The 12,967-nt window shown below is 37.6% G+C and overlaps 1 non-coding gene across 1 annotated transcript; it reads left to right on the plus strand.

The window, feature by feature from the left end:
- Positions 1-12,632: 12,632 nt before the first annotated feature.
- Positions 12,633-12,739, plus strand: LOC126019788 (U6 spliceosomal RNA). Its single transcript, XR_007499410.1, has one exon. It is a non-coding gene; the product is annotated as a U6 spliceosomal RNA (small nuclear RNA).
- The last annotated feature ends 228 nt before the right edge of the window (positions 12,740-12,967 follow it).

A 12,967-nucleotide genomic window follows, 5' to 3' on the forward strand; every position in this document is an offset into this window, starting at 1 on the left:
ATGTAAAACAGGAATTGATTAAATATTCAATCACACAAAAAAACAGGTATTCTCATGCCAAAAATAAATACTATAATCAAAACTGAAAGTAAGGCAACAAACAGAATCATATTCATCATTTGTTTCTCTGAAGAGTAACTAACTTCCCAAAAAATAAACAGGCAAAAATAGCACTGGTAGAGGGAGGTTGACATTGGTGGTAAGATTGGTGCTAGAACATTAGATGTCCAAAACTTAAATATCAATACCTTTGTTAATCATAATCATTTTAATTACTTATAAAAACAAACAAAATATAAAGTTTTCAGTAAAAAAAGAAAAATTTATTTTTTGCGTGTGACCAACCAGATTTTCCAACACCAACTAATTTGTTTGTTTGTTTGGTTGGTTGGTTGGTTGGTTGGTTGGTTGGTTGGTTGGTTGGTTGGTTGGTTTTGGGGCCACATCCGGTTACTCCTGGCTATGTGCTCAGAAATCGCTCCTGGTTTGGGAGACCATCTGGGATGCTAGGGGATGGAACTGTGTGGTCCGTCCTAGTTTAGTGTGCGCAGGATAAGTGCCCTATTGCTGCGCTACCACTCCAGTCCTGCCAACTCCAATTGTTAAAGAGACTTTGCTTGCTTAACTTCATATTTTTGCTCTTTTATTGAAAATTTATTAATCATATGCTTGAGAGTTTATCTCTGGATTTTCACCTTTATTCCACTGATTTGAGGGTCTGTATTGCAGTACCATGCTATTTTAGTTACTAATGCTTTGTAGTACAGTTAGAAGTTGAGAAAAGTGGTGCCTCCCATCTTCTTTTTCCCAAAGATTGCATTGACTATTCTTGAAGATTTTTTTTTAGATAAATGTTTGGTCTATTTATTTAAAAAAAAAATGTCATGGGTAGCTGCAGCCTTACTTCAGCATCTCTAGTGGGGAGCAAATCCTTCACGAGAGGAAAACAGGTACACAAGCGGCCGAGTATGAAATATGAAATAATGAAACCACACAAAATAAATTGTATGAGGACCCGCATCTTCAATAGACGTGAGACAATTTTACTCTTCATGCTGGTAAATATATACAAGTTTCTGGTATAAAAGGCATTTCCGCGCTGACAAAAGGTGGGGAGTCTTAGGAGAAGGAACACAATGATAGCAGGTCCTAGAATATACATATCAAAAACTACCAATACAGGTGAAAAGAATCCCGAGCTAAAAGGGAGGAAATAACATAAGGAGAAGGGAGTGTTCTAGTTTAGAAAGGAGATTCTTATGACAAAGGATGAGAAACTTCTTTTGCTACAATTTGGGGACTAGCCCATAGCAACTAGCAAGGAAGATAGGAACCATTGGTTTACCACCTGGAAGCTGAAGCAGGTTGCAGGTAGCTTGACTTGTCTTTGAGTTGTAAATTTACTTTGCCAGCAGGGAACTTTAGCAGTTTTTGGTGCTGAATATTTCCGTGAGTCATAGACTGAGGCCTGTAATTTTGGCCTGTATTTTTGCAAGGGAGAGAATGTGCCAGGTGGTAAGAAAGAAATTATAATGTCACTATCATGTCATGAATATCAGAAATATCGTCAGTAATCCACATCGGGGGTATAATTAATGTCCACCAATGGACCTGCTGGCTAAAATATTTCTTGGGGGAATATCAGCTCACTTCGTCAGGAAAGCCAATAGACACATCTGGTGGTGTGCTTCCCCTAAAATGGAAGTGTCTATGCTGCATGGAGTGGCAGATAGCCTCATAGGGAGGGGCTACATTGAATCTATATAATGCTTTGAGGAATACTGCCATTTTGATGCTTCTAATCCATCCAATCCATGAGCAGGAAATGTATTTCTATTTTCTCATTTCTTCTTTTATTTCTTTAAGTAAGGTTTTATAGTTATCTTTGTATAGGTCTTTTATCTTTGGTTAAAATGATTTCTAGGTATTTGATTTCCTAAGATAATGAATGGAATTTTTGTTGTTGTTGTTGTTGTTTTGTTTTTGGGTCACACCTGGCGGTGCTCATGGGTTACTCCTGGCTGTCTGCTCAGAAATAGCTCCTGGCAGGCATGGGAGACCATATGGGACACCGGGATTCTAACCAACCACCTTTGGTCCTGGATTGGCTGCTTGCAAGGCAAACGCCGCTGTGCTATCTCTCCGGGCCCATGAATGGAATTTTTTATTTCTCTCTGCTCTTTAATTATTTGTAAATAGCTTAGACTGCTTCCTAACACCAGGTACAAAAGCTAAGTCAAAATGGATTTGGATTCAAAATCTTGTTATCATACCTGAGTCCATAAAGAGCATAGAGGCAAACAAGCAGAATTCTCTATGACACTAAAAATGGAGGCATCTTTAAAGATGAAACACCACTACACAAGCAAGTAGAAGCAAAGATAAATAAATGGGACTCATTAAAGTCAGAAGTTTATATACTTCAAAGGAAATGAAGATCAGAAGACAAAGATAATCCACATGCTAAGAGAAATTCCCTGCCACTTCTCCAATAAAGGATTAAACTCAAAGATATAAAAGAAATATTTATATGGTAAAAATCTTTACATGTAAAAAATATAAAACTCCAGGGGCCTGAGCAGTGGTGCAGTGGCAGGGCACTTGCCTTGCACATGGCTGCTCCAGGATGGACCTTGGTTCGATCCCCAGAGTCCCATATGGTTCCCCCAAGCCAGGAGCTTTTTCTGAGCACATAGCCAGGAGTAAACTCTGAGTGTCACCGGGTGTGACCCAAAAAAACAAAAAACAAAACAGAAACATATATATGTGTATATATATGTACATATATATATATATATTAAAAATGGGAAGAAAAAATCTAAATGGCCAAAATGCATTGCACAATCTATGTCACTAATCATCAGAAAAATGCAAATCAAAACAACAATAATGATACTACTTCACACTAGAGAGACTGGCACTCATCGCAAAGAACAACAATAACAACTAGTGTAAGTGTTATGGGTGGGAGTGGGATTAAGGGATCCTTGTGGACTGCTGGTGGGAATGCCAGCTGGTCCAGCCTTTTTGGAAAAGAATGGACATTGGTCAAATATCTAGGAATTTAAGTCTTCATTGACCCAGTGCCTAGGAATATACCCTTAGGAACAAATAAAAGTGCAGAAAAGCATCTACATTTCTATGTTCATTGCAACTCTATTCATAACAGACAAAATCTGGAAATGATCTAAATGCTCGATTGGATACAAAAGATTGGACACAGAAGCTATATTGTACATCTACACAATGGATTACTACACAGCCATTAGAAAAACAAACTCGTGAAATTTTCTGATAGATAAATACACATGAAGTATCATGCTGAGTGAAATGAGGCAGAGGTCGAGGGAATGATGGCACTCATTTTAGATATATAGAGAAGCCTAGTAGGAAAAGAATCTCCAAAGACAAGAGAAAAGAAGGCCTGAAGGACAAATTCTTTTTTTTTTTTTCATTGTAAGAATTTATTCAAGGGGCCAGGCGGTGGCGCTGGAGGTAAGGTGCCTGCCTTGCCTGCGCTAGCCTAGGACGGACCGCGGTTCGATCCCCCGGCGTCCCATATGGTCCCCATATGTTGCCAGGAGCAACTTCTGAGCGCATAGCCAGGAGTAACCCCTGAGCATCACAGGGTGTGGCCCAAAAACCAAAAAAAAAAAAAAAAAAAGAATTTATTCAAGAGACAAAATTGATTAACATAATGAGGTAAATTAACATAACATAATATAGTAGCATAACATAACATAACTTAGCAAAATATTTGCCACAAAGGGGAAGGACAGTTAGGATAGTTAAGTTTTAGATATATAATATTTCTTTTTTTATCTTTATTTAAACACCTTGATTACAAACATGATTGTAGTTGGGTTTCAGTCATGTAAGGAACAGCCCCCTTCACCAGTTCAACATTCCCATCACCAGTATCCCAAATCTCCCTCCTTCTCACCCCATCCCACCTGTTCTCTAGACAGGCTTTCTACTTCCCTCGTTCATTCACGTTGTTATGATAGTTCTCAGACATATAATATTTCAACACCAATCCTACCACCAGTGTCAACATTCATCACCAGTATTCCCATCCTCCATCATCCCCTACCTCTCAGCCCCTCTTTGTCATCTTGACAAGCACAATACAGTTTGGTATTTGTAGCTTAGATCTTATGCTTCAGTCTTGAGTTTGTGCTTTGAGAGTTTACCATTCTCCTACATTACAATGACTCAAATTTTAAAAATGTTTATGAGGTTGAAAAGTTAGTACGGCAAGGGATTTAACCAAGTAGTAAGAAATCCTAGAGATGAAAGAAAATTGACCCAAAAAATCCAAATAAAAAGGTTTAGGCAAGGGGGCTGGAGCAATACCACAGTAGGGAGGATATTGGCCTTCACACAGTCAACGCAGGTTCAATCTCTGACATCCTGTATGGTCTCCAAGCCTGCCAGGAATGATTTCTGAGCAGAGAGCCAGAAGAACCCTTGAGAGCCACCAGATGTGGCCCAAAAGCAAAATCAAAAAAATGTTCAATCTTGGAGCCAAGGATATAGCTGAACTGTATAGTACTTGCCATAAAAGTCATAAAAGTTCTAGGTTTGATTCCTAGAAAACACACAGACATACACATTCACACATGTGTGCATTTTTATAAAGTCATAAAATATCTTATTCCTAGAAGATATGTTTGATTCTGTAAGAAAGCTTCCTACTAAGAAAATGAACTGAATGACCAATGATGAATTTTTCACATCATTAACATGTTTGAACTCATAACTTTGAGATACGGCTTCATATAACTTATATAGAACAAAATTTGCATCAGTCCCCTTAAAAGTGGACAAAGAAACATCATAAAAAGGAATCTCAGCTGGGACCAGAGAGATAGCACAGCGGTAGGGCATTTGCCTTGAAAGCAGCTGATCCAGGAAGGACGGTGGTTCAAATCCCAACATCCCATGTGGTGCCCCAAGCCTGGCAGGAGCAACTTTTGAGCGCAGAGCCAAGTGTAACCTCTGAGCAATGCCGGGTGTGTCCCCAAAACCAAAATAAGCAAATAAATAAATAGGAATCTTAGCAAAGATAACATGCTCATACGGTCCATATTGGTTTTGCCTGAACTTTTTTCTTTGGATTTTTTTGTCTTGCCTCCTCAAACTTTCATTTCTCTTTCAACATATAGGCGCATCGTGTCTGAGTCACTCCATTTTGTCTCCTTTATTCTTTCTCTACCAAGGGTTCATGTGAGGCAAAAGTGGTCACCAAGGGCTTCTTTGTCAAGTTGAATGGGTTTTTCTGGTGAATGCCAATGCCAGTGCCAAAAAAACAGGGCAAACAAGGTCACTTTTGAAAAGAAACTGCTGGCCAGACCAGCTCCAATAGTTCACCTGATTGAGAAAGGAATTCTTTCACAAGTCTTCTTGAACACCTGGCCTTCGTTTGGAAAGTTCAGGATGGAATCAATGAGAAGACGGCTATGAGAACAAGGTCAATACATCCATAATGAGTACAGAGAGAGACACCCTCATAGGCTGATGACTCTATACAGGCGGCAGATGAAGAAGCAAGTGGATGCATCAACTCTATAACCTCAAAGACTTGAGGCACACCTAGAAATTGGCCTCATTCAACCTTGGCCCTACCCTGCCTCATGTGTTTCTTCTCCAGATTCTCCTGTGGTCATTGGATGACGCGGCTCTTTCCCATTTATCCAAGAAGACACTAATGACTAATAAGATCAAGTTACCCAGGAGAAAAACCTGTCACAGGAGGGCGAGTTAGTGAGGGTGAGTTCTTGGAAGAATGGGTGATTCAGTCAGGCAGGTGAAGGAGCCATGCAAAATTGTGGGTTCAGAAAAAAAAAAACTATATCCTAATGCAATAGAGAATTCTGAAGCACAAATGACATCACAAAGTTAGGATTCCAAAGGCATCATACTATTGCATTCAGGGAGACATAGCATCCCTGATAAAGGAGTTTATATTGGCTGGAGGTAATTTCCAGAGGGTTCTAGAAAAGCTAACTATATACACAGTAAGTGGAAAATAAATTCTCCAGTCTAGTAAAGAAGATTGAGTTGGACAGAATAACATCCTCTTTTGTCTAGTCTGTAAAACCGACTAACAAATAACAATTGCTATGACTAGAATAAATAACCTTGCAGAAACTCACAGACTTTCCTATTAAATACCAAGTGTTCCTATATTCAGCTAATGTCACATTATGCTTTCCCAAATATTTACAGCCATTTGAGTAATGAGTAACTTGTAAGGGCTTCTATCATAAAACACCACAATCTGAGTTAACTAAACATTAGAAATATGTTTCACGTCTCTGGGGACTGAAAGCATAAGATGAAGGTATTAGCATGCCCATCTCCCTCTGCAACTTTTTAGGAGAGGATCGTTGTTTTGATTCCTTCAGATTCTGATATCATTAACTGTCCTTGGACTATAACAACATAACTGCTATCTTCTCAAGGATTGCTCCAAATATCCTCTCATGTAAAGATAGCAGTCATGCTGGAAGAAGGATTCACTCTACTCCAGTAAAACCTCATCCTAAATTAATTATACCTTCAATGACTGTATTTCCAAATCAAGTTACATTCTCAAGTTCTGGAAGTTAGTATTTCAACATATGAATGGAATGTGTGCAACAAGATTAAATCCATAGTAGGATATATGCAATCACATTAATATTTTCTTCCAAGAGTTTGGGTCCAATGGACCCCAGTTCTATTCCCAGCATCCCACATGCTCCCCCCAGTCTGCCAGGAGTGATTTTTGAGTACACAGCAGGTGCACTGGGTGCCGCCACCAGGTGTGGCCCAAAAACCAAAACCAAAACCAAACAAAACAAAACAAAAATAGAAATACGTATGTATAATACCTATACTCTCTCTCTCTCTCTCTCTCTCTCTCTCTCTCTCTCTCTCTCTCTCTCACACACACACACACACACACACACACACACACACACACACACACAAGTTGTTCATATCTTCTCTCGGATTTTTTACAGCCAAATATTTTCTTGACCTCAAATTTAGGTTTTGAACATCCTACGCTGCTGTCTAGGCCCTCAAATTATCAAGGTGATGTCATGGACTCTTGGCAGTCAAGTCACCTATTAGCCTCTCCTGCTGTCTTAAACTTCCTGACCTCTGGAAACAGGGCACACCTTGTTCCCACTTACCTGCCCAACTCACTGCTGCCTGCATTAAACTCTGAGCTTTGATCTTCCAACGTTATGTTTTTGCACTTATTAAATATTTATGTGACCTCACAGCTCTATCTGTTGTCAATTATTCTAGGCCTACTGAAGGTTCCTTTAAACAAATAGTTCTTGTGTACTGAATATGATGCTGTACAGGATTGTTTAATATTAGTCTGCTATATTCCTTTAAATGTTATTTTCAAAACTAGGCTTGAAGCAGAGTAACTATACATATTCAAATGTATCACATACTTCTTCTCATGAGTTCATGCATTTTGGGATAGTACCTTTTTTTTTAAGTTTTATTAAAGCCCCATGATTTATAAGGGTATTTATGGTTGGGTTCTAGACATACTAGCTAGACATCTAGAACATACTAGTTCTAGACATTCCAGCTCCAATCCCACTACCAGTGACTTCTTCTATCCACAAGGGTTCCCAAGTTCCTTTCCAACTACCCCTGCATCACCAGCCTGCCATCTTAATAGTTAAGATTGTTGAAGTCTGTTTCTCTTGTCTTTGTTGCTGCTCTGTGGTTTGGATATTATCTATACCACACATTTACATTGGGTTGTAACTTTCTATTTGTGTAGTGATGACTGAAAATGGACTCTACATCCCTGTATCCATATCTTTTGTAATCTTTCCCATCTAACTATTGACCAAAAGTCTTCAGGTGTTCAGTGGGACATTGGCAGACATGCTACAAGAGATTGAAAATAGAGTTGTTGGGGCAGGAGCGGTGGTGCAAGCAGTGGTAAGTAAGGCATCTGCCTTGCAGGCACTAGCCTAGGATGGACCTGGGTTCAATGCCCAGCGTCACATATGGTCCCCCAAGCCTGGAGCAATTTCTGAGCGAATTGCCAGGAGTAACCCCTCAGCGTCACCAGGGGTGCCCCCCCAAAAAAGAAAATAGACTTGCATGTGTGCATTCTTGTTCTTACTGTACCAATACTTTAGAGCTTTTAGGTCTAAAATGAAGAATGTGAAACAGAGGACCTCTTTAGTCATACAGCTGAGGCTACAGCAGATATTATCACAAGTCACTCAATATGTGGGCAAGATCAGCTAAAATTGAAGGAGCCATTCAGCAGATCTTCAGAATGACTGCCTCTCATCTGGGCAAATATTTTTGAATGATATGCTACTAACACAATAATTTTCAAAATGCTTTATCATAGTAGCAATAAATCACTTAAACATAAGTTCCATGAAGGCACTTACTTTGGGTCATTGATGTTTCCTAAGTGCCCACAAGAATACTTAGTAATAGCAGGGTTAGGGGCCGGGAAGGTGGCGCTAGAGTTAAGGTGTTTACCTTGCAAGCGCTAGCATAGGACGGACCACGGTTTGATCCCCCGGCGTCCCATGTGGTCCCCCCAAGCCTGGGGCGATTTCTGAGCTGCATAGCCAGGAGTAACCCCTGAGCGTCAAACGGGTGTGGTCCAAAAACAAAACAAAAAAAAAAGAAAGTCAGTAATAGCAGGTTTTTAAGAAACATTTATCAAATTAGTGAACATGTAAATTAATGGTAACAGTGATTAATAATGTAAAAATGGTAATGGTAATAATAAAGTACAGTTTATTTATATTCTATTTTATCTATATCGATATTTATCTTTATTTAATCTAAATCTTTATCTTTATACTATTTTACATTTTATGCCTCTGAGTAACCAACTGCATCATTTGAAGCCCAAATTTTTGTCAACAATTGCCAATATTATCAACATTGCTTTGAAAATTCCTCATCTTTAAGATGGGATATGTATTAATTACCTGTAAGACAACTTGTTCAAAGTCTCAGACCCATTATGTGACTTGTGAAAGACTCAAATTCAGAACTATTTCATTTAAAATACAGCACTCATAGAAAATAAAATACATTAATTATTGAAGATATCTATTGGAGATACATGAGAGTGCATGCCATCTCACCACCCTTGCTCCCCAGCCTGCCAGTATAACAGTATAACAGGCATAATCTAAGTTTAGATTCTTAAAGTTTGGGTCTTTGATCCCACTGTTGTTGCCTCTGGCTTGGAAATTTAATTCTGTCCTTTTTTAAACTACCAATTCACCTGAGACCACTTGGCCCTTGGCCCCCATCTTTTCATATTAGTGTGTCTCCTCTTCCGCTCAGTTATTTTTCCTTCTCTTTAATATACTCTGGGGCCAAGGGCATTCAAGACAACTTCCACTTAGACCATTGCATTTTAATGCAATTATTCTAAATACTACACATAAGTGATATCATTCTCTATTTATCCTTTTTCTGGCTCACTTCACTTAACATAATATCTTCCAGTTCCATCTGTGTAGCTGCAAATTGTATGATTACATCAGTCTTTACAGCTATGCAATATTCCATTGTATATATGTATCTCATCTTCATGACTCACTCCTTTGTTGGTGGACAGATTCTAGGTTGAGTCCAAGTCTTGACTATTGTACTAAGTGCTGCAATGAATAGCAGTGTGCATACATCCTTTCGGATGAATGTTTTTTCTGTACTAAAATACATACCAAAAAGAGAGATTGTTGGGTCATATGACTGCTCAATTTTGAGTTTACTGAGAACTGTCCATACTGTTTTCCATAGGAGTTGGATAAAGCATCATTCTTACCAGGAATGGATATAAGTTTCTTTTTCACTACATCCCCACCAACAGAGACTGTTTTCAGTAATTTTGATATGTGCCATCCTCACTGGTGTTAGATGATATTTCGTTGTTATCTTAATTTGAATTTCCCGAAGGATAAGTGATGATGAGCATTTTTCATGTGTCAATTGGTCCTCTGTTGGTCTTCTCAGAGAAGTGTCTGTTCATTTCCTCTCCCCATTTTTTGATGTGGTTATTAAGTTTTGTGGATTAACCTTTGTGAGTACTTTGTATATCCTAGATATCAAAACTTTATCTGATGTTATGAGTGCAAACGTTTCTCCCATTTAGTTAGCTGTCTTCTAATTTTAGGCTGTGTTTATTTTGCCATACAGAATCTTTTTGTTTGATATAATTCCATTTACTCAGATTTGATTCTATAATTCTTGCCATTGATATCTTATCAGTGAAGACTTCTTTGAGGTCTAAATCTTTAAGTGTTCTGTCTATGTTTTTCTCCATAAATTTTATGTATCTAATCTCAAGGTCTTTAACCCACTTTGTATTGACTTTTGTGTAAGGTCTGAGATATGGTCAATTTTTAATTTCTTACATGTGGTTATCCAGTTGTTCCAACATCATTTGTTGAAGAGACTGTCTTTATTCCATTTCAAGTTATTGGCCATATACTTGCAAGTTTTTCACTGGATTATATTCTATTCTGACTCATTGGTCTGAAAGTATGTCTCTGTTCCAATACCGTGCTCTGTTGATAACTATGGCTTTGTGCCTCCCAGTTTCTTGTTTTTCAATATGGATTTGGCTATCTTAGGTCTTTTATGATTCCACACAAACTTTATAATTTATTGTTTTATAATTTATAATATTTTAATTTGTTTGTTCTAAATCCTTGAAGAATGTTGTCTGAATTGGAATAGGATTGCATTGAATCTATATAGTCATTTAGGTGAGATGTTCATTTTGATGATATTGATTTTTCCAATCCATAAACATGGAATGTTCTTCCAGTTCCTTAGGTCCTCTTCACTTTCTTTCTGAAGTATTTTGAAGTTCTCATGGTATAAGTCCCTCACCTCTCTTGTTAGATTGATTCCTAGGTAAAATAGTTTGGGGCACTATTTTAAATGGGATAGACTCGTTGATTTTATTCTCCTCTGAGTCATTTTGTATAAAGGAATGCAGTTGTCTTCTGTGTATTGACTTTATAGCTGGCCACTTTGCTGTATTTATTTCTAGGAGCTTTGCTGAAATTTGTTGTTTGTAGAAGTTTTTTGAGGACTATTTAGGGTCTTTGATGTATAGCATCATGTCATCTGAAAATAGTGATAGTTTGACTTCCTCTTTTTCAATTTGGATTACATTCATTTCCTTCTCTTATCTGATCACTATTGCTAGGACCTCTAATACTAAATTGAATAAGAATGGAGACAGTAAACATCCTTGCCTAGTGCCTGACCTTAGTGGAAATGCTTTCAGTTTTTTGGGTGTTTTTTTTTTTTTTTTTTTTTTGCCATTAAGAACAATGTGGTTTATATCTTTCCTTTTACTGATGTAGTGTAGTATGTTGATTGATTTGCATATATTGAAACATCCTTGCATCTCTGGGCTGAAAACCACTTGGTCATGATGTATAATCTGTTTGATGTGTTTTGAATTTAATTAGCTAAGAATTTATTAAGGATTTTTGCATCTTTGTTCATCAGTGAGGTTGGTCTGTAGTTTTCTTTCTTGGTAGTATCTCTGATAGCTTTGGGAATGAGCATGGTGTTAGCTTCATAGAAGGTATTAAGGAGGATTCCCATCTCTTCAATATTTTAGAAGAGTCTAAGGATCAGTGGTAATAACTCTTTTCTGAATGTTTGATAAAACTTACCCATAAACCTATCTGGTCCAGAACAGATTCTTAATTACTGTTTCAATTTCCTTACTGTGATTGGCCTGTTTAGGCTTTCTATCTCCTCCAGAGACCTTAAGTTTTGGAAATCATACTTTTTTTCCAGAATACTTAGCACAGCACAGTTGTTCATAATAAGCTCTCACAATGTCTTTCATTTCTTGGGTTTCTGTTGTAATCTCTCCCCTTTTATTTCTGATATGATTTATTTGAGCAATTTTCCTTTTGAGTCTTTCCAATAGTTTGTCTATCTTGTTTATTCTTGGATCACAGAAGATGAAAAACCCTCTGTATTATGAGTTTCTTTAAATATTTCAGTTTAGGTAGTAAGAAAATGCCTATTCTCTAGGAGGGCCATACAACAATACTGAAAGATACATTAAAATTAGAAGATTTTCAGAAGCCTTTGGATGTATAGTATGTAACCTTAAATACAACCCGAGAAGAAAAGGGACTGATTCTTTACATAACTCTTTCTAGTGCTTGCTTATTCTTCTTCTAACTTTAACGCAACAGTTAAATTTAATCAGACCTCTCACTCACCCATTCCCAATACCTACCATTGGGTTCTAAACATGATGAGAGTAGTGAGTCTATTTGTTTTATTCATGTTTGATTCTTTACACTTGGTATATGCCTGCCAAAAAGTAAATACATAATTAATATTTATTAGATGTTAAGAATATTGTTACTCACAATCCCTTAATTAGTGGTGTCCAAAATAATGTACCCATTCATTTTGTAAATTGTAATTATACTATATTGGCACTGTACTGCCAATTAAGAACTCTCTCCCATTAAGAACTCTCTCCTTTGGGGCTAGAGCACAACATCTAGGGTTATTTCTCACCTGGGTTCAACACCCAGAATCTAAAATGGTTCCCTAAGCCTATTAGGAATGATTCTTTAGTGCTCGCTTCGGCAACACATATACTAAAATTGGAACGATACAGAGAAGATTAGCATGGCTCCTGCGCAAGGATGACATGCAAATTCGTGAAGTGTTCCATATTAAAAAAAAAAAAAAAGGAATAATTCTTTAGTGCATAGCAAGAGATAACTCCTGAGCACTGCTAGGTGTAAGCCCCCAAACAAAAAATATTAAAAAATAAAACAGCTCTATCCTCAAAAAGTTTTCAATCTAGAACTAGTGAGAAGTGCTGAAGATAGAGCTTGATGAATGCTGATGCTGAGAAAAGACTAGATGTCCCAAATCACTCATGAAGAACACTTAACATAGCTGT

This window comes from Suncus etruscus, chromosome 9 (assembly GCF_024139225.1).
Source record: "Suncus etruscus isolate mSunEtr1 chromosome 9, mSunEtr1.pri.cur, whole genome shotgun sequence".
Lineage (NCBI taxonomy): Eukaryota > Metazoa > Chordata > Mammalia > Eulipotyphla > Soricidae > Suncus > Suncus etruscus.